The following is a 22,783-nucleotide window of genomic DNA, read 5'->3' as shown; positions in this document are numbered from 1 at the left end:
GGACAACTGGAGACAAGCTCATTGGAATAGGACCCAAGAGCTGGACCAGATGTTAGTGTTAACACTCTCATAACTGTTACAGGACAGGTTGAACACTGTGTGCAATGAATAACTTTGAAGAAATGTGCATACATTTTCAAAAGGTACTTTATCAATAAGCAAATGTCCTGGTTTTGCTTTCTTTTTTCTGTCTCTCTTGTCCCTGGGGACCCCGAGGAGCAAAGTCCCCGTGACATTCGGGCTCATGACTCTCAATGAAAAATTTCTAATATAATTAGTTTCTTTCTAACTAGCTTTCTTCAGAGTTCACAGTAGCAGAAATTCATTCCAGCAAAAACATAGTACTGAAACAAGAAAGACTCCCTTTCTTTTTTTTCCTTAAGCTTCCATGAATCTTTTTGTAAGCTCCTGTAGGTATGTGACACAAAAATGCTTCTGAAAATGTGGCAACCTATGAATCAAAGTGAGAAACTACTCACCTTCAAGCCAGACATTTATCTTGAGTGCTTTTCTAAGATGTACGCATCACTTCTGTGAACTCGTGCTTTCACTCATTCTTTCTATGCCTCTTCCCACCCAATGGTGCTTCAGTTTCCCTAGCTTGTCCACACTCAACGAAACACAAGGGAATTTGAACCAATCTGATCATCTCTAATGGATTCTTGGATGGGTCATCATTTTCTACACAAATAAACAAGAGTCAAATGACTGCACTTTAACTAAGTGAAGTGTTCTATAGAAATCTTCTTACTCATTAGCAGCTTGTCTGTTTCTTTTCCTCCTTTTTCTTTCCTACATCTCCCTTCACTCATCCAGAGCCTTGGTGAAGACAGGAAACATTCCACTAGCTCTGATACTTTGGCTACAGGCGCTAATGCATTTCTAGAATAAGTGTTCACACTTCTTGCCTCTAACACGCAGAAACATGAAACCTGTCCCAGGCTTCTCAGCCTGATGGGGAGTCCCAGGGGAAAGGCTGTTTGGGGAAAGAAAGAGCTCAGGCTCTTTGTCTGTAGTCTCTTATTTCTCACAGGTCTCCCTAGAGCTCTCCTGCAGGCAATAGCCCTTCTCCCCGATGATTTAGTCATCATGAATTCCAAATCTAACTGTGTGAGAGACCTTGTTTGTTAAAGGTGCAAGGAACTCAAACACTCTCTCTATTTTTTTTAAGCCTTGTATTGTCTTTTCTTTTTTTAAAATATTTATTTATTTATTTTTGGCTGCATTGGGTCTTCGTTGCTGTGCGCGGGCTTTCTCTAGTTGCGGCCAGTGGGGGCTACTCTTCGTTGCACTGTGCGCAGGCTTCTCATTTCAGTGGCTTCTCTTGTTGCAGAGCACGGGCTCTAGGTGCGTGGGCTTCAGTAGTTATGGCACGCAGGCTCAGTAGTTGTGGCTCACAGGCTCTAGAATGCAGGCTCAGTAGCTGTGGTGCACTGGCTTAGTTGCTCTGCGACATCTGGGATCTTCCTGGACCAGGGATTGAACCCATGTCCCCTGCATTGGCAGGCAGATTCTTAACCACTGCACCACCATGGAAGTCCAAACACTCTACATTTTAAAATTTCTGCCTGACAGGGTCATAAACATTCTAACTTCTAGCCTTCCTGGTTGAATACAGTGAGTTAGTGTTGAGGTGATCGGAGCAGAAGCCCATTCTGACCTAAATCGAGTCAGTGACACATTTTCCAGCCACTTCTCCATCACATTTTTACAGGAAGAGCCTGATGTTCTATGCATTCAACTATTTTGATGCGGTAGTGAGGAGATCGTGACGCTAAAAAGGACGTCACCTTTACCTTCACCCCTTTCCCGATCCCACGTGAGGCTTTGGGAGTTGAGCTGTGGTCCTGTGATGTCTACTGTGTATACTACTTGCAAATTTAAAATAAAGCCCTTTGAGGAGGGGATTGGATGGCAGGTTTGGAAATTTAGGGTTTTAGGGGAAAGTAGACGCTGTTTAAATTAAAGAAAATTGAGGTAAAGCACCTCCTTCCTCTTCCCAAAGTTTGGAGTGGGGTGGGTATTAATAGCAAAGGATCATCTCTTTCCAAAGAAATCTCTTCACAGATCTCTTCGGAAATGGAGTATGTTCCCCTCCGTACTGATTCCTTTTTTGTGTCCTAAAACTGGGTGAGAGGTTTAAAAGTCATAGAACAAGTTTTTAAACATTGTCTTTGAATATTTGTATATGATCACCTGGCTTTGGAATTTCTCATCTAGAGTATTTTGGTGCCTTGGACAAGATGTCAATTTTAACAGCCTGTTACATATACAAAATAAAAATAGAATTACAGGGAGATAAAGACAAATCTAAAAACATAGGAGAAGATCCTAACACATATTTTGGAAACTGACATCACGTAGACAACATCAATCAATACACAGAAAATATTTAGAAATAGACCTAAATAAAAAGCACAAAAAATCTTTACAGGAAAAAATTTAAACTTGATTGAAAGATATAGAACAAAAGGTGAATATAAACAGATGTTTAGGTTTCTGGATGAGAAACCTTAACATTATAAAGATGTCAGTTATCTCTCAAATTAATCTATAACTTCAATGCAATCTCAATTGAAATCCCGGCAGGATTTTTAGGCAACTTGACTGTTCTAAAATGCCAGTGGGAAAGTAAAGGTGCACTAATAGTTTAGACAGTTTTGAAAGAGAAGAACACAGGTATGTGTGTGTGAGGGAGGTCTCTTGCCCCGTTGGAGAAGACATATTGAAGACGCTAGAGTTTAAAACAGTGTAGGGGAGGGGGAAGGAGGAGGGATAAATTAGAAGTTTGGGATTAACAGATGCACACTACTATATATGAAATAACCAACAAGGACCTACTGTATAGCACAGGGATCTATATTCAATACCTTGTGATAACCTGTAATGAAAAAGAATAAGAAAAAGAACAGATATATATATGTAACTGAATCACTTTACTGTACACCTGAAACATTATAAATCAACTGTACTTCAATTGAAAAAATAAAATAGGACTTCCCTGGTGGCGCAGTGGTTAAGAATCCGCCTGCCAATGCAGGGAACACAGGTTCGAGCCCTGGTCCGGGGAGATCCCACATGCCGCGGAGCAACTAAGCCCGTGCGCCACAACTACTGAGCCTGTGCTCTAGAGCCTGCAAGCCACAACTACTGAGCCCATGTCCCACAACTACTGAAGCCCATGTGCCTAGAGCCCGTGCTCTGCAATAAGAGAAGCCACCACAATGAGAAACCTGCACACTGCAAAGTGTAGCCCCTGCTCACCGCAACTAGAGAAAACCTGCTCGCAGCAACGAAGACCCAACACAGCCAAAAATAAATAACAATAAAAATTTTTTAAATAAATAAAATAGTGTAGTATCATTACAGGAGAAGAAAAATAAATCAGTGGGATAGAAAAGAGAACCCAGACACAGAACCATGCACATGTGGGTGAATACTAGAGAAGGCATTAAAACTCACCAAGGAAAAGATAAACTATTCAGAAAAAAAGTCTTGGAAAACTGGCTCATCTTTTGGAATAAAATAGAATTAGATCACAATCTTATAAGTGGAAAAACCAAATTTTAGATCAATTAAAACATTTAAACTAATAGAAAATATACAGAAGTATATCTCTGTGATTTGGCAATGGGTGGACTTCCTAAAGCAGACACAAAAAGCACAAACCATAAAGGAAAAGATTAATACATTTGATTATATTAAAATTGAAAACTTCTGTTTGGCAAAAGACACTATAAACACATTTAGAAGACAAGTGGCAGACTATGACAGCACACTTGCAACATATGTAGCAGATGAAGGAGTAGTGTCCAAAGAGACAAATAACTCCTACAAATGTAAGGAAAAGACAATATGGAAATGTTGCCAAATGAGGAGCAGACAATTCACAGGAGAGGACACTCAAACAGTAAAAAGAATTATAAAAGATCCTCAAACTCCTAGTAACTATGGAAAATAAAATTAATAATTTATATATCATCTTTCACTAATCAGAATGACCAAAATGTGAAAGATTGCTGTTACAAATGCTGGCAGATATAGCAGTTATGGGCTACACTTTTATACAATATTTTTGGAAAACAGTTAAAAATTTAAACGTTCCTACTCTTCAGTCAGCAGGAGCCATCATGAATTCTATTTACTTCCTCGTCCAAATCAGGACATCCTTGAAGGCCTGTGGCTCTCCTCTCAGTTAATTTCTAAATATGACACACCCCAGGCCTTCCTCACCTGTCCCCGCACTGGCCCAGGGCCTGGAAAGCATAAGACTGTCTCTGACCTTCTGTTGCCCCACATGCAAAACACCTTTTGTCTGTGTGATTCCATGGCCTGATAGCACAGGTAATTTCTTCCTGATGCCTGCTGCTCTGAAGTATGGCCTGGGCAACTGCTTCTCGGCCTTTTGGCTAAGATCAGGTGTAGTATCTATTCTTATCAGAAGTACGGCCTGGGTTCTCTTTATTCTCGGACCCTAAACGTTATGGAGAATTTGTCAGGTTGTTAGTTATCCCCACTCTAGACTAGGCAGGGACAGGAGATTTACACCATTCCCACTCTGCATCTCTGCCCCAAATTCTTCTCTTACACCAGCTCATAGAAATTTTCTAGTCTGTTCTATTGGCTTACTTTTTTTTTTTTAAAAGTCCCTTTTGGTCTGAGACTTGGACTATACTTCTCGAACTTAGATGCTAAAAATGTGAAATTTCCCAACCTTCTACTTCCTTACTAGGTGTGGTGGTATTAAAATATGTTCAAAATTTCATTGGTGCACCTCCCTTCAAGTGATGGAAGCCAAATTTCTCTCCCTTTGAGTGTGGACTGAACCTAGTAACTTGCTCCTAATGAATAGAATACTGTGGAAGTGACACTGTATAACTTGGGAAAGTAGGTCGTAAAAGGTCGTAAAAGGTACTCCTGCTCACTCTCCTTTGGACCATTCACTCTGGGGTAGGCCAGCTGCCATACTGTGATGTCACTCAGGCAGCCTATGTGAAGCCCATGTAGTGAGGATGCCTGCCAACAGCCATGTGAGCAAGCCATCTTGGAAGCAGATGCTCCAATCCCTTTCGGCCCCATCTGACATCTTGATTGCAACAACACAGGAGCCTGTGAGCCAGAACTACCCAGATAAACTGACCCACAGAAACTGTGAGCTAATAAATATTTGTTGTTTTAAGTCTCTAAATTTTGGGGTAATTTGTTACACAGCAATAGATAATTAATACACTGAGGGAATTGGCAACATCTTGTCTCATGGCCAAATGGGATAATCAAAGAGAGAAGAAAAGAACATACAGGTTAATATTTTTTATGGGCTGAACTGTCACTCCACCCCCCGCCATTCCTATGTTGAAGCCCTAACCCTCAGTACCTCCAAATGTGACTGTATTTGGAGATAGGGTCTTTAAGGAGGTAATTAAGATTAAATGATGGGGCTTCCCTGGTGGCGCAGTGGTTGAGAGTCCGCCTGCCGATGCAGGGGACATGGGTTCGTGACCCAGTCCGGGAAGATCCCACATGCCGCGGAGTGGCTGGGCCCGTGAGCCATGGCCGCTGAGCCTGCACGTCTGGAGCCTGTGCTCCGCAACAGGAGAGGCCACGACAGTGAGAGGCCTGTGTACCGCAAAAAAAAAAAAAACTGTAACAGATATATAATGAAATCCCAATAGATAAATTAAAATGGAATATTTAAAAGATATTCAAATAACTCAAAAGAAGGCAAATGTAAGAAAACCAGTTTCTTCTACACACAGAACACTCTGACGTAAAATGTGCAGTTTTTCAACACTGAGTAGTTTTCCAGCTGTCTATGGATCCAACTGCGTATCCTACAATTTAATTCAATTCTGACACTAACTATCCCAAGTAAGTGCAGACCCACAGGCTAAAGACTTCATCCCAGAAACTGCCTCCCACTTCGGATGCCCATGGCAAGTCTGGGCCTCCCATACTTCTGACCAACCAGCTATAAATCAGGGCTTCCTACACCCCCCTCTTCAGTTTCAATAATTTTCTATAACAGCTCAGAGGACTCAGGGAAACCCTTTACTTACTATGACCAGTTTATCATAAAAGATACAACTCAGGAACAGCCAAATGGAAGAGATGCACAGGGCAAGGCGTGTGGGAAGGAGTGTGACGCTTCTGTGCCCTCTTGGGACACGCTATCCTTTCAGTACCTCCATGCATTCACTGACCCAGAAGCTCTCTGAACCCCTTAGTTTAGAGTTTTTATAGAAATTACATGATGTACGCATGACTGATTGAATCATTGGACATTGGCGATTAAGTCAATCTCCAACCCCTCTCCTTTCCTTGGAGGTCGGGTGTGGGGCTAAAAGTTCCAACCCTTTAATCAGGTGGCTGTTCCTCTGGCAACCACCCCCAGCCTCCCAGAGTCATCTCATTAGCATATAAACAGACTTATCACAATGGAGGTTCCAAGAGTTTTAGGGACTCCGTGCCAGGAACTGGGGAAGATGACCGACTATATATTTCTTATTATACCACAACATTACAGCAATAAAGGGGAAACAGGAGTGAAACACAGAGGGAACAAGCAAAAACAAATTTATAAAATGGTATACCTAAAAAAAAAAAAAAAAAAAAAAAAAATGGTATACCTAAACCCAAACATGCCAATAATTACATTTAAAAGAATAAGCTGTTTCTATATGCACTAATGTAGAAAAGTCTCTAGGACATATTGTTATATAAAAAAAAAGTTACAGAACAAAGCATTCATTATAAACCAGTTAAGTTTTTTATATATTCCTGTATGTCCATGTACATTTGTATTTCCAGCCCAACATAAATGCATTAGAAAGATCTGGAAGTATATTCAAATTGAAAATAGTTCTTGAAAATTCGCTGGAAAAAAAAAAAGAAAAAAAAAAAAAAAAAAAAAGAAAATTCGCTGGGATCAGAGAGGAGAAACAGTGTCAAGAGGAACTTTTTTTCTATATAATTTTAATGACAAGAATGTATTTATGTATTACTTTGTCATTAAAAATAAATGAATGGAATTAATTTTAAAAGAACATATTGTTTCACAGTGTGCTGGTGATACCATATGGGAATTAGACATTTCTAGGTCCCCTGACTCAGGAATGTAGCCAACTGCTTTTAGCAGAATTTGTCAAATGAAGTTATTAGTATTTCAATCTATTTCCTATCTGTGCCATTTATCTTTTACTCCCATTTTTCTTCCCCTTCCCAAATTTAAACCCTCAAGTCTGGAACCCTGTAACCCTAAGGGTTATGGATCCAATCTCCCTTTATCTTCACTGACTCCAACATCATACTACTCTTTTAGAATTTAGCACTTTCAAAATTTTAGATATTCCCAGGAATGGCTTTCATAAAAATATATTCAGCAGTTTTTCCACTATTATTTTTAAAGTAGTTTTAAGAGCAATGTTTTTCAAATTGTAGGTCTCAATTAGTAATGGGTCATAAAACTTATATAGTGGGTCTCAATTCATATTTATTTTTTAAGAAATGAAATAGAAAATATCAGAGTACACTGAAATTATAGCGTGGGTGAGATTTGTGAAATTTTCGTGTGTGTGCACGTGTGTAGTGGGTTGTGATGGAAAATGTTCTTTGTTTCCTGTAGGTTGAGGTAAGGGAGGTGGAGGAGGAAGAGAAACACTGCTGTTGTGAAAACATTTAAAAGAAACTTGATGCAATGTGCCTTCTTTCCTTCTTCTACTTACACTTGTAAGTAACGTGTAAATACTTACCCCTTAAACAAATGCTTGTTTAATGACTAGCCAACAGATTCTTAGCTATATAGGCCTAGAAATGTGAGGTAACTGGAAGTTTTACAAATAATGCCATTCATCCATCCATTCATTCATTCATTCAATATTTATTTAGCGTCTATTACGTGCTAAGCCTGAGTGAAAGAATCTTTGGAAATTTCAGGGGAAAAAAAACTAACCTCTTGAATGGAATAATGAACAAAAATAAATAAGACATTTGCACAGGGATTTAAGCCAGTTTTGTAATACGAATGTAATACCGTGAACAGATATCCCCTGAGAGGATAGGGAACAACCAAGCATGCATACCAAGACTCGCTGTCTCTGGTGGGGCAGGTGGGAGGCTGGAAAGGCTTTCAAGAGCAGAGTAGGCCACCATGGTGGTACCACAGTTCCACCTCAGCGTAGGATCCCCCTGGGTAGGGAGGCGAATTCTCTGGGGCCAAAAAATATTCTCCTCACCGGGACAGGCTTGACTCCTGCTTACACAACTGACTCAAAGTATGTTACTTAAGGGGCTGGAAACAGTGATGATTGTGACTAATATTTATTTTAAGTACTGAGAATTTTTTTATTACGAAAATTTTAATGATCATGATACAGCACAGCACTGGTTGCAATGACTCTAATTTCAGTGAATTTGAAAGCATGGTTCCCCCCACATATTGATCTCCCCACCTAATGGACATCCTAACATAAAATTTTGTCTTCTGATCATTCACAATAGAGACAGTAAATATTTCCTTGAAAGTCTTTGCTCACCTGCCCTTAGACTTGAGTGTGTGCTCAATCATACATGGAGAGTTACCGACGCTGGTGACGGACTTACATTTATTCCTGCTCCTTGAATCTGGGGTGACAGCAATTATTTCCTGAAAACTTAGAAGGTCATCAGCCTTTTCAGTAAGAGCAAACAGGATTATGATCTATTCTCCATTCATTTTAAGGCTTTAGTACTTAAACTGATGTTTCTTGGTAAAGTATGATCTCAGGTGGCCTTGAGCTGCAGCGGCTTGAAGCAGGATTTAGGTTCCCCAGCCAGAGACTGAGGTCGGGCAGCAGCAGTGAGAGCGCTGAATCTTAGTCACTAGACCACAAGGGACCAGTGGCCAGTGACAAGGCCCTGGCCCGTCAGCTGTGTAGAAATGAATTTCCACATAGAGATGGAAAGTAGTGAAGTAGGTAAAGTGTTTATTAGGAGGAAAAAGAGTACATACAGTACATGTGGATAGACACACGGGGGCGCTCAGAGAGAAAGTCATGCCCTCGTGGTAGTTTGAATCAGTTTTACGGGGTATTTCTTCCAGGTTTCCTTTGACCGATCATCTTGCTTTGCCTGGTTCTTTTATCTCATATGGATTTTTATTTTTTCTAGTTTCTTTACATTTTTATTTATTTATTTATGTATTTATTTTTGGCTGTGTTGGGTCTTCGTTGCTGCACGCAGGCTTTCTCTAGTTGCGGTGAGCGGGGGCTACTCTTCCTTTCAGTGCGCGGGCTTCTCATTGCAGTGGCTTCTCTTTTTGCGGAGCACGAGTTCTAGGCGCACGGGCTTCAGTAGTTGTGGCACGTGGGTTCAGTAGTTGTGGCTTGCAGGCTCTATAGCGCAGGTTCAGTAGTTGTGGCGCACGGGCTTAGTTGCTCCGCGGCATGTGGGATCTTCCCGCAGCAGAGGACCAGGGCTCGAACCTGTGTCCCCTGCATTGGCAGGCAGATTCTTAACCACTGCGCCACCACGAAAGTCCCGCTTTGCCTGGTTCTAAGTCCATATTTCGTATATTACAGGGTCCTCCTCTGTGTGCATGCACATCTCTTAGCCAAGAGGGATTCTAGTGAAGAGACCTATGGGTAAGTTGACATCACTTACTGTGGGGTGGTGCCCCCTCCCTTTATGACCTCCAAGGAGCCTTTCTACGCATGTGTAGTCGGGAAGGTCTCCTTAGCTTTGAGGATGAGGAATATGTGGTCTTTTATCTCTTATCTGGGCAAGGCTCAGCCTCCTCTCTCGATTGTCCTGTTATTGATATTTTGGAGTTTCTGTCCACAGGGAATGAACTCCTGCTGCTTACCCTGCGGCCCATCTATCTCCTGCCTCAGGTATATGCATTTTCTTTATTAGATAATAGGTGGACATGTTTCTTCTGTCTACTATTGATGTAATTTCTGTGACTGTAATTTTTGGAAAGGAAAAAGGAGTGAAGGAAGTGAGAGGGGGAGGGAAATAGGGAGGGAGATTCACATGGGAGGTGCCACTGGCAGGGACATGGATGGTCCATGCCATGCCACTGTTGCTCTCCCATGATGGCTGAAGGTGAGCCATTGGGAAGTTGGCAAAATATGCCAATGTGTAGCTGAGTTGAAAGACATAGAAGAGGGACAGCCTCGGAGTTAGTGTAAGCAGTAAATATTGCGGTATCTGACCAAGAGAGCCTCAACATTCCCCTCAGCTTGATTGGACTTTAGGCAGGCTTCTTCCTGACTCCAAGCCCTTACCTCCCTTTTCTTAGTGTTTCCTTTTCAAAACCTGTCACTGTGAATTCTTTCTGCCCCTTTGAGTTGTAAATCTTTTTAAAAAGCATCTTGCCAGTTTTACAACCCAGGAATGTCTTTCTTAAGGACCAGGGAGACATCCCTTTGAAATATAAACATCAAGGGAGACAGCATCCCTATCTCCCAGTTTCTGTGGGAGGATAGGAGCCTAATTTAGGTGGGCATCTTGCTCCAAATTGTAAAACTACCTCCTGTCATGAAGATGCAATAAAGTTTAGTTTTCCTTTGGGTAAGGCCAGTTAACAAACACAGATGGCCTGGAACTTCCCCACCCCAGCTCTTAAAAACTCTCCTGCCCTTTGTCTCCCTAGAGGTGAGCTCAGCCTGAGCTGAGGACCCCAGCCCCTGTTGCAATAACCTTGAACAAAGTCTTCTTTGCCTGTTTAATTTTGTTCCGGAAATTTTTCCTTTAGCACAGCTATGGGCTAGGCTGGGGGGAAAAATACTTGAACTGAGAGTTGGGAAGCTGGATTGAGGTCCCCCCTTTGCTCCTAAATTATAGGAACTGTGGGCAAAGCACTTCACCCCCCTGAGCTCAGGATCTTTAAAATTTAGAGGTTAAAAAGATGGAACTCCAAGATTTCTTCCAGCGTCAAGGTTTTTTGATGGCGGATGTACTTGATTGACAGGAGGAAAAATTATAAATTCTCCAAGAAACATATAGCGATTTAAATGCAGGTGGGTTGTTGTGTCGCATAGAAAACATCAAGGACTAACAGGATTATACACTGGTGCACTGCTCTTACCTGGTCCTTAGAAGATGAAGGGGCTCTTTAGGAAGCATGAACGTGACCCCCTGTGGAAAACCCTTGTTCTAGAGAAGTGACTAACCCCCAAGATGCGACCCATCTTGAATCCCCAGAGATGCTTGTTTCCAGGTGGGCACGTTGGAGGCCACTTTTAAATAAATATTCTTTCTCTACAGACTTTATAGTTATCATAAACACTACTCTGTCCTATCATGGGTCAGACACCAAGACAGCTGGTGGGAATTTGGAACAGAAGGATCAGAGTAGGGATAGGAACCCAGATACCCAGTTCAGGGTCTGTGATGATTACTCCATACTCCTTAACTCACTATGCACTTTTATTGTATAAACCTATCACCTTCCACTCATTCTCCCCAAACAGGAATGTCGTTCATTCATCGATAGGCCAACCAGCCCATCTTAAGTGAAGGTGCTCCATCTCACAGAGTTCCAGCAAATGAAAGGCCTCGAGATAAGAGGCAATAAGAACTGACCGTGTTTGTCCTGCTCCATCAGGAGCGAGTGCTGCAGTACAACACATACAGCAAGGACCTCTGGTCACAGTGCCGAAGGAATTACCCAGAATCTTCCTGGCCTATTATACTAATAAATCTAATACTAATATACGTACACTAATACTAATATACTTACACGTTAATAATTAATAGGAGTGAAAGTTGCCTCCAACCACCACTGTGACCCCCATCACGAGGCAGGTGCTACAGCAATGTTCTATCAGTCAGGGCTCTCTTGCTAAAGGAGAAGCACTTCTGTATTTCAAGGACAAAGGAGTTAGTTAGAAGCTTACACAATGCTTTGAAGGGTTGGAGAAACAGTATGGAAACTAGCTGGTTCATGAAATCAAGCAGGGGCGGATCCTAGGGAAACTGTTGACAACAATCCCAGCTGTGTCTGTAACATCAAAGCAGGGGATTCTCAGGAGGGGGCCGGAAGCTGCAGCAAATCATATGTCTATCATATGTCCAAGCGTTTGTTCACAACTGCCAACAGACACACTGACTCTTCTGCCTTCCTCATGTCCTGTGAGCAACTTTAATTGGCAGACTGTAACCCAATACAGGAAGGTGATCCTGGGAAATGGAGCTCCAGACTTCCCTGCAATGCAGAGAATGGAGAAAGCGGTGTGGATGATATTGAATTGACAAAGATAATCTGGTACAAGCAAATGAAGCCAAACACCTATATCGAGGGTAGAAGGCACACAAGATGCCATCAAAGCCCATGATTCCTCGTATATTAGTACAGAACCTCGGGGACACTCTGGCCAGAATCCCTAGAGCAAATTAAGCGCAGACAGACGTGGTGGCTTAATAATTCACCCAGCTTCTCTTTCCTTCTCAAATGTCAAACTGCCTGGAAGTCTCAGATATGGATCTGACACACACGTAAGCCCCATGCAACACAGGCTATCTTTCCTCAACCTGGCAGTGCCCTCAAGCATAACAAGACTCTTCAAAGCCCAAGTCCAAGACAGCAAGGTCCAGAAAGAGAAAGGAGTTTCCTCCTCCCCTAGGTCTTCCCTGGGGCATCCCTTTGTAGGGTCCAGAGCCTCCCTGAAAATTGACATGAACACCCATGGCCATGTGCTTTCAGTGACACCAGAAGGGTATGGTGTGAACCTACGGCCCCTCAGAACAGGGCAAAAAAATGTGCATTGTGCAAAAAAATGACCATTCACCATATAAGACATAGCATACACAGTAGCAGGGGGCTCATTTTGTTACACTCTCAGATGTCTAACTGGGGAGATGATGGTATCATAAGTACAGGAGGCAAAGGAGATTTAGAGGAGGAAGGTGAGGAGAGGGACCCTCTGACACTGGGTGGGAATGTAAATTGGTGCAGCCACTATGGAAAACAGTATGGAGGTTCCTCAAAAAACTACAAATAGAGCTACCATATGATCCAGCAATCTCACTCCTGGGTATATACCAGACAAAACTATAATTCAAAAAGACATGCACCTCTATGTTCATAGCAACACTATTTATGATAGCCAAGACATGGAAACAGCTTAAATGTCCATCGACAGATGAATGGATAAAGAAGATATATATATATATATATATATATATATATATACACATATATATATACATATATAGATGTGTATGTAAAAAGATGATATATACATATGTGTATACACACACAGTGGAATATTACTCAACCATCAAAAAGAATGAAATAATGCCATTTGCAGCAACATGGATGGACCTAGAGATTATCATACTAAGTGAAGTAAGTCAGAAAGTGAAAGACAAATACCATATGATATCACTTACATGTGGAATCTGAAATACGATACAAATCAACATATCTACAAAACAAAAACAGACTCACAGATATAGAGAACAGACTTGTGGTTGCCGAGAAGGAGAGGTGGTAGGGGAGGGAAGGAGGGGGAGTTTGGGATTAACAGATGCAAACTATTATATATAGAATGGATAAACAACAAGGTCCTACAGCATAGCACAGGGAAGTGTATTTAATATCCTGTGAAAAACCATAATGGAAAAGAATACGAAAAAATATATATATATGTATAACAGTGACTTTGCTGTACAGAAGAAATTAACACTACATTGTAAATCAACTGTACTTCAATAAAATTTAAAAAAAAATAAATAGAGGAGGAAGGGGAATTCAGTCAGACACACTGAGTTTAAGCTGTCTGCAGGAGAGCCAGGTAGAGGAAGCCAAAATGCCCCGGAGCCAGGATTCTCTGTATTTCTCCTGTTGAGAATACACAACAAAATTACCACTGGGCAAGCTCCCCAGCCCTTCCAGATTCACTGTTGTTGAAAGGCCTCCAGGCCTTTCATGCCCTAAGGGAACCCTTGCAGATCTGTCTCCTCTCCACCACATTCTTCCCTCCTGTTCTTCTGCCCTATCAACTGTAACTGTTTACAAATGCACGGTGCATGTTCTAGGCCTACGATGCTGAGCGTGATAACTTGGTCCTCAAAGAGGAGTCACTAGATAAATATTTGTTGAATTGAATTGAACTGATGGGAAAGGCTAAACTTGTTTAAATTATTTTACCTGAAGCTGTTTCCAAATCAGATCTGAGGAGAAGACAGTCAGGGTCAGACTGAGTCAAAAGGAAGAAAAGACCATTTATGCCTGGGGTCCTGGCCCCATACCCTTAAAATTCCTTTTGGTACTGCCATAACCAAATCCATGAGCTAACAAACGCTAATCCCTTGGCTAACTGCAGTGATGCAGAAAGAAGATTCCACGTGACACGAGGGTGCTGTGGTCAACTAGAGTTGGCATTCTGGTTTAGAAGAAAGAAAGAAACTCACTCCTTCCCCTCCCCTGCCTTGTGCTTTCCCCACGTCAGAGACAAAACGTGGTTAGTTCTCTTGGTCCCCTACTTCCCTTTGAATTTGGCTAAAAGGCTATACCTGTGATGCTGGCCTGGATCTTCTCCCATGAATATACCCAACAGAGAAGACCCTTGCTGGCCCTTGTCTCCATTGAAGGAAGGCAAAACTCCGAGGCCTGAGCTAGGCTGACCCTGGCTGGGCTGAGCTTTCACTGGAGCTGGCCTGGCTTTTGGGGTGCAGATGCACTGACCATCTGGTACCTGCCTCTTCTGGGGAGCTGAAACTCACAGGACAGAACTTGAAGGCTGCAACTGTACTTCGTCATTATGTTAAAGGTCCAACCCCACTCCAACACCAGTTAGAGAGCTGTGTCTCTGTGGGGTCCTTAGAAATCAGAATCCAAGGCAAAGCTTGTAAGCTAACACTTTACTGAGGGTCCAGGCTGCAAAAGTGAAGGACAGAGGGCAGTGAATGGGGGAAGGAGGGCAAACATATACAACGGGGCATGTTACAGAGCTGTCCACAGCCTCAGCAGAAACACTCCAGCTGCTCGGTCATGCCCGATGTCTGGGAGAGGCTGGGCAGAATCACAGTGCCTCATAACAGTCTGGCTGGGACAGAAAGGACAGCAACTTTACCTGTCAGCTCCTTCCCATTTCCTGTCACTCACACCCTTAGCGTGTGAACTCTCCTATACTTCCTGCTCTGTTACCAGCTCCTGGGGAGCCTCCAGGTCTAATAAAGTCAGGCTGCTTTTCTAGAATCCTTGTGGTCATAGAATACGGGAGAAAGAGCAACATAGTCTTACTTCCCTTTGACGTCACCATATTTTTTTTAAACTGGTCATCATCCAAAGGAGAGAGTTTGTGCAGTTGGGGAGTTTAGTTGTGATGACTTGAGTCTTGGCCAATGTCTAAACTCGCTGAGGTATTTCTCAAGTACTTGAAATCAGTTTTAAGAAACAGGAGACAAATATTTAAGAATTGATTATTTTTTTAAAAAATAAATTTATTTTATTTACTTACTATTTTTGGCTGCGTTGGGTCTTTGTTGCTTTTTAATACAGCTAGATTTTTTTTTTTTTTTTTTTTTTTGCGGTACACGGGTCTCTCACTGCTGTGGCCTCTCCCGTTGCGGAGCACAGGCTCCGGACGCGTAGGCTCAGCGGCCATGGCTCACGGGCCCAGCCGCTCCGCGGCACGTGGGATCTTCCCGGACCGGGGCACGAACCCGTGTCCCCCGCATCAGCAGGCGGACTCTCAACCACTGAACCACTGCGCCACCAGGGAAGTCCCAGCTAGATATTTTTAAATAGTATGCATTCGATTTTTTTAGTGCACAGAAACAGTCTAAAGAAGATAACCGCAAAGGACAGTGAATTGGATACATTCTCTGGGCTCCCCTTTTATTCTTTCCATTGCTGCAGCTATAAGCTTCATGTGGGTGTAAACTGACACCACCTTCCTCAGCGCTCTGTGTTTCTCTTGCTCTCTTCCCAGTGTGTCTCTAATGCTGGGGCATGGGACTCATGGGTGGTCTGAAACTGCAAAGGAATTAACAAGCCCTGGGACAACCCTTGACCAATGCAGGAAGGTGCTGGTGAACAACTGATCCCCCTACCAAACTCTTTTTTTTTAATTTTTAAAAAATTTTTTATTTATTTATTTTTGGCTGCGTTGGGCCTTCGTTGCCGCGCGCGGGCTTTCTGTAGTTGCGGCGAGTGGGGGCTACTCTTCGTTGTGGTGCGGAGGCTTCTCATTGCGGTGGTTTCTCTTGTTGCGGAGCACAGGCTCTAGGCGCGTGGGCTTCAGTAGTTGTGGCTCCCAGGCTCTAGAGCACAGGTTAAGTAGTTGTGGCGCACGGGCTTAGTTGCTCCGCGGCATGTGGGAATCTTTCCGGACCAGGGATAGAACCTGTATCCCCTGCATTGGCACGCGGATTCTTAACCACTGCGCCACCAGGGAAGCACCCCCTCCCAACCTTCTGAGTGGAGAATCCAAGGTGCATTCTATGTGGCTTCTCAGAAGATCCCAGTGGCTTCAGCCCCAGCCTCCTACAGTGGTGACCAACTGGAAAACACACTTTTGCATTGGCTTTCCCTTCTTCTCTGTTTTACTTTCCCCACTTCCTCCCTCCTTCTCCTGAGATTATTCCCCCAAAATTGCCTATATGCAAGCCTTGTGTTGGGCTTTGCTTTTAATTTTTGGGGGGGGATTGGGGAGGGGGAGGCTAGGAGCGTTGGTAACAGAAATGGTAGAGAGCAGACCCTAGAGTAGGATCCTGGATCTGAATCACTCTCTGCTCAAATGGAAGTGAGGGCTCCACTGCCGGACAGCGTGGAATGGGCATGACCCCTGGTGTGCCATAGCGGTCACAAGATTCCTAAGATGGGGATGAGCGCAGGGTAAAGGTCAAGTGTTGGGTTACGAGGTTGCTAAGGCACTTGAACGATATGAGGGCAGTTATGATTATAAGGACTGAGAGTTTGCCAGCTTTTATTAATTGCTTTAGAAGCCTTGTAGAAAGAAAATGACAAGCCCAGGTTAGCCAAATAACAACACAGGTCACTCTGTGAGATCCAGAAGGACTCTGTAGCTTGTTTAAAGAGACCTCACCTCCGTCAGCCGGAGGGAAGAATGTGCTGAAAATAAGTATTTAATTATATGAGTGATGGAACTGCAATGACGATTGAATGCACGGCTTCAAAGGTCTCTTTACTCAAAGCCCTTTGAGGAGTTCTCAGGAGAGCTCCGGGAGCAGGAATAGGGGCATTTGGGTGTATGAGCCTGATAATATCGTGGAGGCTTACTCTAGAGGAGTCATGAAAAGACACATTATATTAGATACGAATTCTTGGGAGCTCCCTGGCGGTCCAGGGGTTAGGACTCCACGCTTTCACGGCCCTAATACACCAGCACTTCTGTTCTCTCCCTCCCTTTTCCCTCCTTGCACACAGACCCCCAAACTGGCAGTGTGTCAGCCAGATGTGTTTTGTAGACCCAAAGTATTGTTTTAAAATTTGAATTAATTGTCAACATTGTAGAAATCACGTCAATCCACATAAAACTCTAAATGTCCACCCATTTTATTATTTACATGAACTCCATAAAATGTTAGAGTTTGAAATCTCTGCCCTGGAGTCCCCCTGGGGGCCATGCTTGTTCCACCCAAGAGGCAAAGGCCGCCTTGGGGTTTTTTTTCCCCTTACAGTCAGTATCGTAGACTGTGGGAATGGGACTAGACAAGGATATTAGTTATGACCTTTCACTTCAGTTTGCAGATGAAGAAATTGATGAGTAGGAGATCATAGAACATAGTCAAGATTATACATTGGTTCGTAGCAAAACCAGGAGAGAGTTTAAACCTTTGTTTTCTGAGTACATAGCATTTTCCTAGTGCACCCTTCGCATTTTGGAGGTCAGAGTAGGGGGGAGGTGAGGAAACCTTTCTCATTTCTCCCTTTAGCAGTTATATTGACTTGACATCTGCTGTGCCCTAACCCAAAACTACCTCTCCTGCCAAATTTGGGTGTAACCTACCAGTGTATGTACCACTGTTGGGTAATCAAGCGATTATTTTTTAACGTAACCCAGGGATCACACTTCCCTTAGGATAGTCTCCCTGAATCCCCATCCTGCTTACTCATAGAAAACCCCATCTTTTACCAAGATTCCCTGATGTTTCTGACTATCCCCAAGGAATGCTTAAAGATCCCACAAATCCATCCGAATTGTCTCTGCCTCCCCTGCCCCCTTGCCTGGGTCGGGACTGCTGCTCATTTCCAGCACAGGACAGTCTTTCCATCTCATCACTAGCTTCTCCACGCAGACCATTTTCCCCTCAAACCACTTTCTTTCAAGTCTGGACACAGATACATTCCTGTATTTCTCAGGCATAACATTTCACGAAACTTTGCTTTAGCCTTATATAATAACAGGACCAATTCATGCTGCAGAAAAGAAAATGTATAACAGGTAACTAGTTGCATCTGCTCCTAGATTGTCTATGTTATGACCATCCACAGGAGATTAACCAGTGCTCTCCTTTGCCCCCCCCACCCCAACCTGCAGCAAAGTTGCAGGGGCCAGAGACGGGCCAAAGATGGGCGATTTCTGTACCTGGGAACACATTTCCAGTGAAACAAAGAAAATCTAAGTTTAAGGCTAGCTTTCCACCACGTATAATGATTTACAGAAATGCCAAATCTACCCACAATGAAAACAAACAGTTGCACTGTTTGCATAGTAGTTTGTTTCTTTCCTGTCTCTCCACCCTAGAGTAGTATTTTGGTTTGGCTTGGCATAACCAAAGGGCCTTTGAAATATTTTCAGTGTCAAAAAAGCAAGGCCCCTGCTCCGCAAAGATGAATTTGAACCTTCACCTTTGACGAAACAAAACTTGCTGGCCTTTGAAAATATTCTTCATACTTCTAGCCACTGAGTTAGAAAAAAAATAAGTAGAGGTTTAACCTCAGCTAGAAAAACCAAGAAAAAATGTTTTATAGTTTCTGGAGAGGTGAGTGTTGTATTTTTAATATTTCAAGATTGACATGGTTTGTGGGGAGTGAGTGAATAATGAAGCTAACTATGGAGAAAGAGAGGGGTATTTGTTGAAGAAAACAAAGGGGTATCTCTCCGAGATTGAAAGGAAAGAGGCCCACTCAGGGAAAAGCAGGCCACCGAATTTTAAAGCTCATCAAACACTCTGCCTACTCTCTACTTAATAATTTAGCAAAGTACAGCCCTGAGAAGTAGGTGATTTAGCTCAAAGGAGACATCTAATTAGTGGCGGGACAAGTGAATAAATCAGGCCTCCTGACTCACTAGGCATTTTTCTTTCCACCACATCAGGCTGCCTTCAGCAGACAACAGGTAGGCAAGGCAGTAACAAGGAGGCCCCTTAAGCAGGGATTTCAACTGCCACCCTAGAAAGACAGTGGAATCACTCTCCCCTTTTAACTGTGAACCCTTTGTGGAGTGATAGGGACAGAGTAAAGGGACAAAGTAGGTGATTAAATAGTTAATCCCACTAGGGGATTGTAAGTAGAGAGAAAAGTATGGGAGACCCCTGTAAGTTAACGATCACTCAAGAAAGCAGGCTTGTAGGGACTTCCCTGGTGGTCCAGCTGTTAAGACTCCACGCTCCCAATGAAGGGGGCCTGGCTTCCATCCTTGGTCAGGGAACTAGATCCAGCATGCTGCAATGAAGACCTGGCGCAGCCAAATAAATAAATATTAAAAAAGAAACAGGAAAGCAGGCTTGCTTAACAACAAAACCATGCAACAGAAGCATGAGACATGCCCAAAACAATAAAACAATGGTGGAATGAGACCCACATCCTGCCCAGTGATGTCAGTAAGTTAATGATTCCCAGGACATGCTCCTCTGCATGCACTAAAAACAAAAATATAGGGGAAAAGGTGACTTTATTCTGAAACCTGAGATGATTTACCATATCTTAGCATATATTACCACCCTTCTAAATAGCACCATGACAGCCCCAGTTTGACCATGTAGGGACAAGAAAACTCCCCCACCCGACGTGGAGGAGGAGATGACAATAGAAGCTTGACACCTACTCAAGAATGAGGAGGAAGGTGGCCTTCTTCCCCTCCCCACTTTTCCTTTGATTATGAAAATGTAACCCATTAAGTCCTCGGTGCGCAATCCCTTGCCTGCCCGCTTGTATCGCTCACAAGCGTCCTATACTAATAAACTCTTTCCTTACCTGTCACCCTGCCTCTTGCTGAATTCCTTCTGTGCTGAAACAGAAGAACCTATGCTCTACTAAGTCCCAAAATGCATTCTGCGGTTTCAGCAGCACCTTAGGGAGGGTGTTAATGATGGGGAGGGAGAGATGGAGCTGGGAGACAGGACACCTGGCACTTCTGTGTGTTGACTGAATGCCAGCAAAGTTGTTGCCCATCGATTCTGGGAAATCACGTCTATTTAACTGTGGTAAATGTTTTATCATAGTACAAGATTCTGACACTTTACAAAGTGCTTTTTTAAGAGAAGGAAGATGTGGAGGGAAGAGGGCAGAGTGGGGACTTGCTACCAATGGGCACAGAGTTTCAGTGGGGGAAGATGAAAAAGTTGGATGGTGGTGATGCTTACACAATGACATGAATGTACTTAACGCCAAAGAAGTGTACACTTAAAAATGGTTACAAGGGCTTCCCTGGTGGCGCAGTGGTTGAGAGTCCGCCTGCCGATGCAGGGGACACGGGTTCGTGCCCCGGTCCGGGAAGATCCCACATGCCGCGGAGCGGCTGGGCCCGTGAGCCATGGCCGCTGAGCCTGCGCGTCCGGAGCCTGTGCTCCACAACGGGAGAAGCCACAACAGTGAAAGGTCCGTGTACCGACAAAAAAAAAAAAAAAAAAAGCTAAGGAGGAGGTAACCCTAGAGAGGTGATACAGAGCAGGAACAGAGAATGAGATGCTAGAAACCCTGAAGGTTGACAATACTGTCTTCATCTTTTCTTTTCTTTTTTTTAAAAATGGTTGAAAGTATTATATTTCTTCATCTTGCTTTATTTTCTTTTATAAATTTATTTATTATTTGGCTGCGTTGGGTCTTTGTTGCTGCGCGGGCTTTCTCTAGTTGCGGAGAGCGGGGGCTACTCTTCGTTGCAGGTTTCTCATTGTGGTGGCTTCTCTTGCTGCGGAGCACGGGCTCTAGGTGCACAGGCTTCAGTAGTTATGGCACGCGGGCTCAGTAGTTGTGGCTCTCGGGCTTTGGAGTGCAGGCTTGGTAGTTGGTGGCACCCGGGCTTAGTTGCTCCGCGGCATGTGGGATCTTCCCGGACCAGGGATCGAACGCGTGTCCCCTGCATTGGCAGGCAGATTCTTAACCACTGCACCACCAGGGAAGTCTTCACATCTTTTCCGAATCTCTATTTTCCGTATTTGTTCTTGGATTCACAGAAGGTTCCTGGAGGTATCTGCAGCCTATAAAACTGTATACACAGAGAGGAATCTGGGAAGATGGCCAGGAATCTATATCCCCACCTAGACAACAACTGCACCAGCAGAATCTGCCAGGGGAAGGCTTGGGTAGTAAATTGCAGTTAATTTCAGTTCCTAGCACAGTAGCAATTACCCATCCCCCACTCTTAGCCACCTGGTAGGTTGACAGCTGTGCATTTGTTCCTGGAGGAGCTTGTATACAGCTTCCAGGAGCCAGTGTGAGCAAAAAGGACCTTATCCTCCAAATATCAGGGATCAGTGCTCTGACTGCTGATTGCTACTTCTGATCACAGAAGTGCAGACAAAGAGGCAAACAGTCATTGTTATTGCACCTCCCCCCTTTATTGCAAGCCTCTCCTCTGCTAGTTGAAGAGACTTCTGGGGGAATTTAAAAGGCTGACACTAGGGAGTTCCCTGGTGGCCTAGGGGTTAGGATTCTGGGCTTTCGCTGCTGTAGCTTGGGTTCAATCCCTGGTCAGGGAACTGAGATCCTGCAAGCAGCAAAGTGCGGCCAAAAAAAAAAAAGAACATATCATTAAAAATAATAATAATTGGGCTTCCCTGGTGGCGCAGTGGTTGAGAGTCTGCCTGCCGATGCAGGGGACACGGGTTCGTGCCCCGGTCCGGGAAGATCCCACATGCCGCGGAGCGGCTGGGCCCGTGAGCCATGGCCACTGAGCCTGCGTGTTCGGAGCCTGTGCTCCACAACGGGAGAGGCCACAACAGTGAGAGGTCCGTGTACCGACCAAAAAAAAAGATTAAAAAACAGGAACCCCAAAAGATAAATGGGCAAAGGAAATGAAAAGACAGTTTGTAGAAGGGGAAATCAAAAAGGCTGGCAAACATGTGAAGAGAAGCTCAAACTCATTAGCTATCAGAGTAACACAAAGTTTTAAAATAATAAGATATTACTTTATTAAGCTGGTGAAAATAATAAAGCTGAGAATACCAAGTGTTGGCAGGGATGTGGGGATAGCAGGACCTCTTATGCTGTTGGTGGGCGTGTGGACAGGTGCAGCCACCCTGGAGAGCAATCAGACAGTTCTTAGTTATACATCATTGTATTTCGTGACCAGCAAGCCCCACTTCTGGATATATTTCTCCAAAAAATTCCCACTCAAATTCACATGAAGACATCTCCAAGAAGGTTTATTCCACTGTTTGTGGTGGTAAGGATCTGGAGGTTATCCAGAGTCTATCCAAGAAATAAACTGGAAAATAAGGAGTACCGTGTAGCAGTCAGAAGCAACAATTACACGTACCAGAGCAATATGCATCATGCCAAGAGAAAACAGGAAGAAAATAATGAGATCTAGAGTGTATAGCACTTATATAAATTAATACACTACACCCAACAGACAATACACATCTTAAAAGAACACATACAACTGAACGC

At 43.4% G+C, this 22,783-nt stretch overlaps 1 protein-coding gene, 1 long non-coding RNA gene and 1 other non-coding gene across 3 annotated transcripts in view; all 3 read left to right on the top strand.

Moving 5' to 3' along the window:
- LOC101322361 (dehydrogenase/reductase SDR family member 2, mitochondrial-like) overlaps window positions 1–22,783 on the top strand; it is a 170,226-nt gene that overhangs the window by 121,325 nt on the left and 26,118 nt on the right.
- LOC117311339 (U2 spliceosomal RNA) lies at window positions 4,390–4,576 on the top strand. The gene has a single exon (XR_004525552.1). It is a non-coding gene; the product is annotated as a U2 spliceosomal RNA (small nuclear RNA).
- Window positions 4,915–11,583, top strand: LOC141277991 (uncharacterized). The gene is made up of 5 exons (XR_012330024.1): window positions 4,915–5,151; window positions 7,622–7,725; window positions 9,555–9,617; window positions 9,817–9,866; window positions 11,451–11,583. It is a non-coding gene; the product is annotated as an uncharacterized lncRNA (long non-coding RNA).

The sequence above is a fragment of the Tursiops truncatus genome, chromosome 2 (assembly GCF_011762595.2).
Source record: "Tursiops truncatus isolate mTurTru1 chromosome 2, mTurTru1.mat.Y, whole genome shotgun sequence".
Classification (NCBI taxonomy): domain Eukaryota; kingdom Metazoa; phylum Chordata; class Mammalia; order Artiodactyla; family Delphinidae; genus Tursiops; species Tursiops truncatus.
Note: the sequence above shows the minus strand (reverse complement) of the source record. Positions and strands in the feature narration are given on the sequence as shown.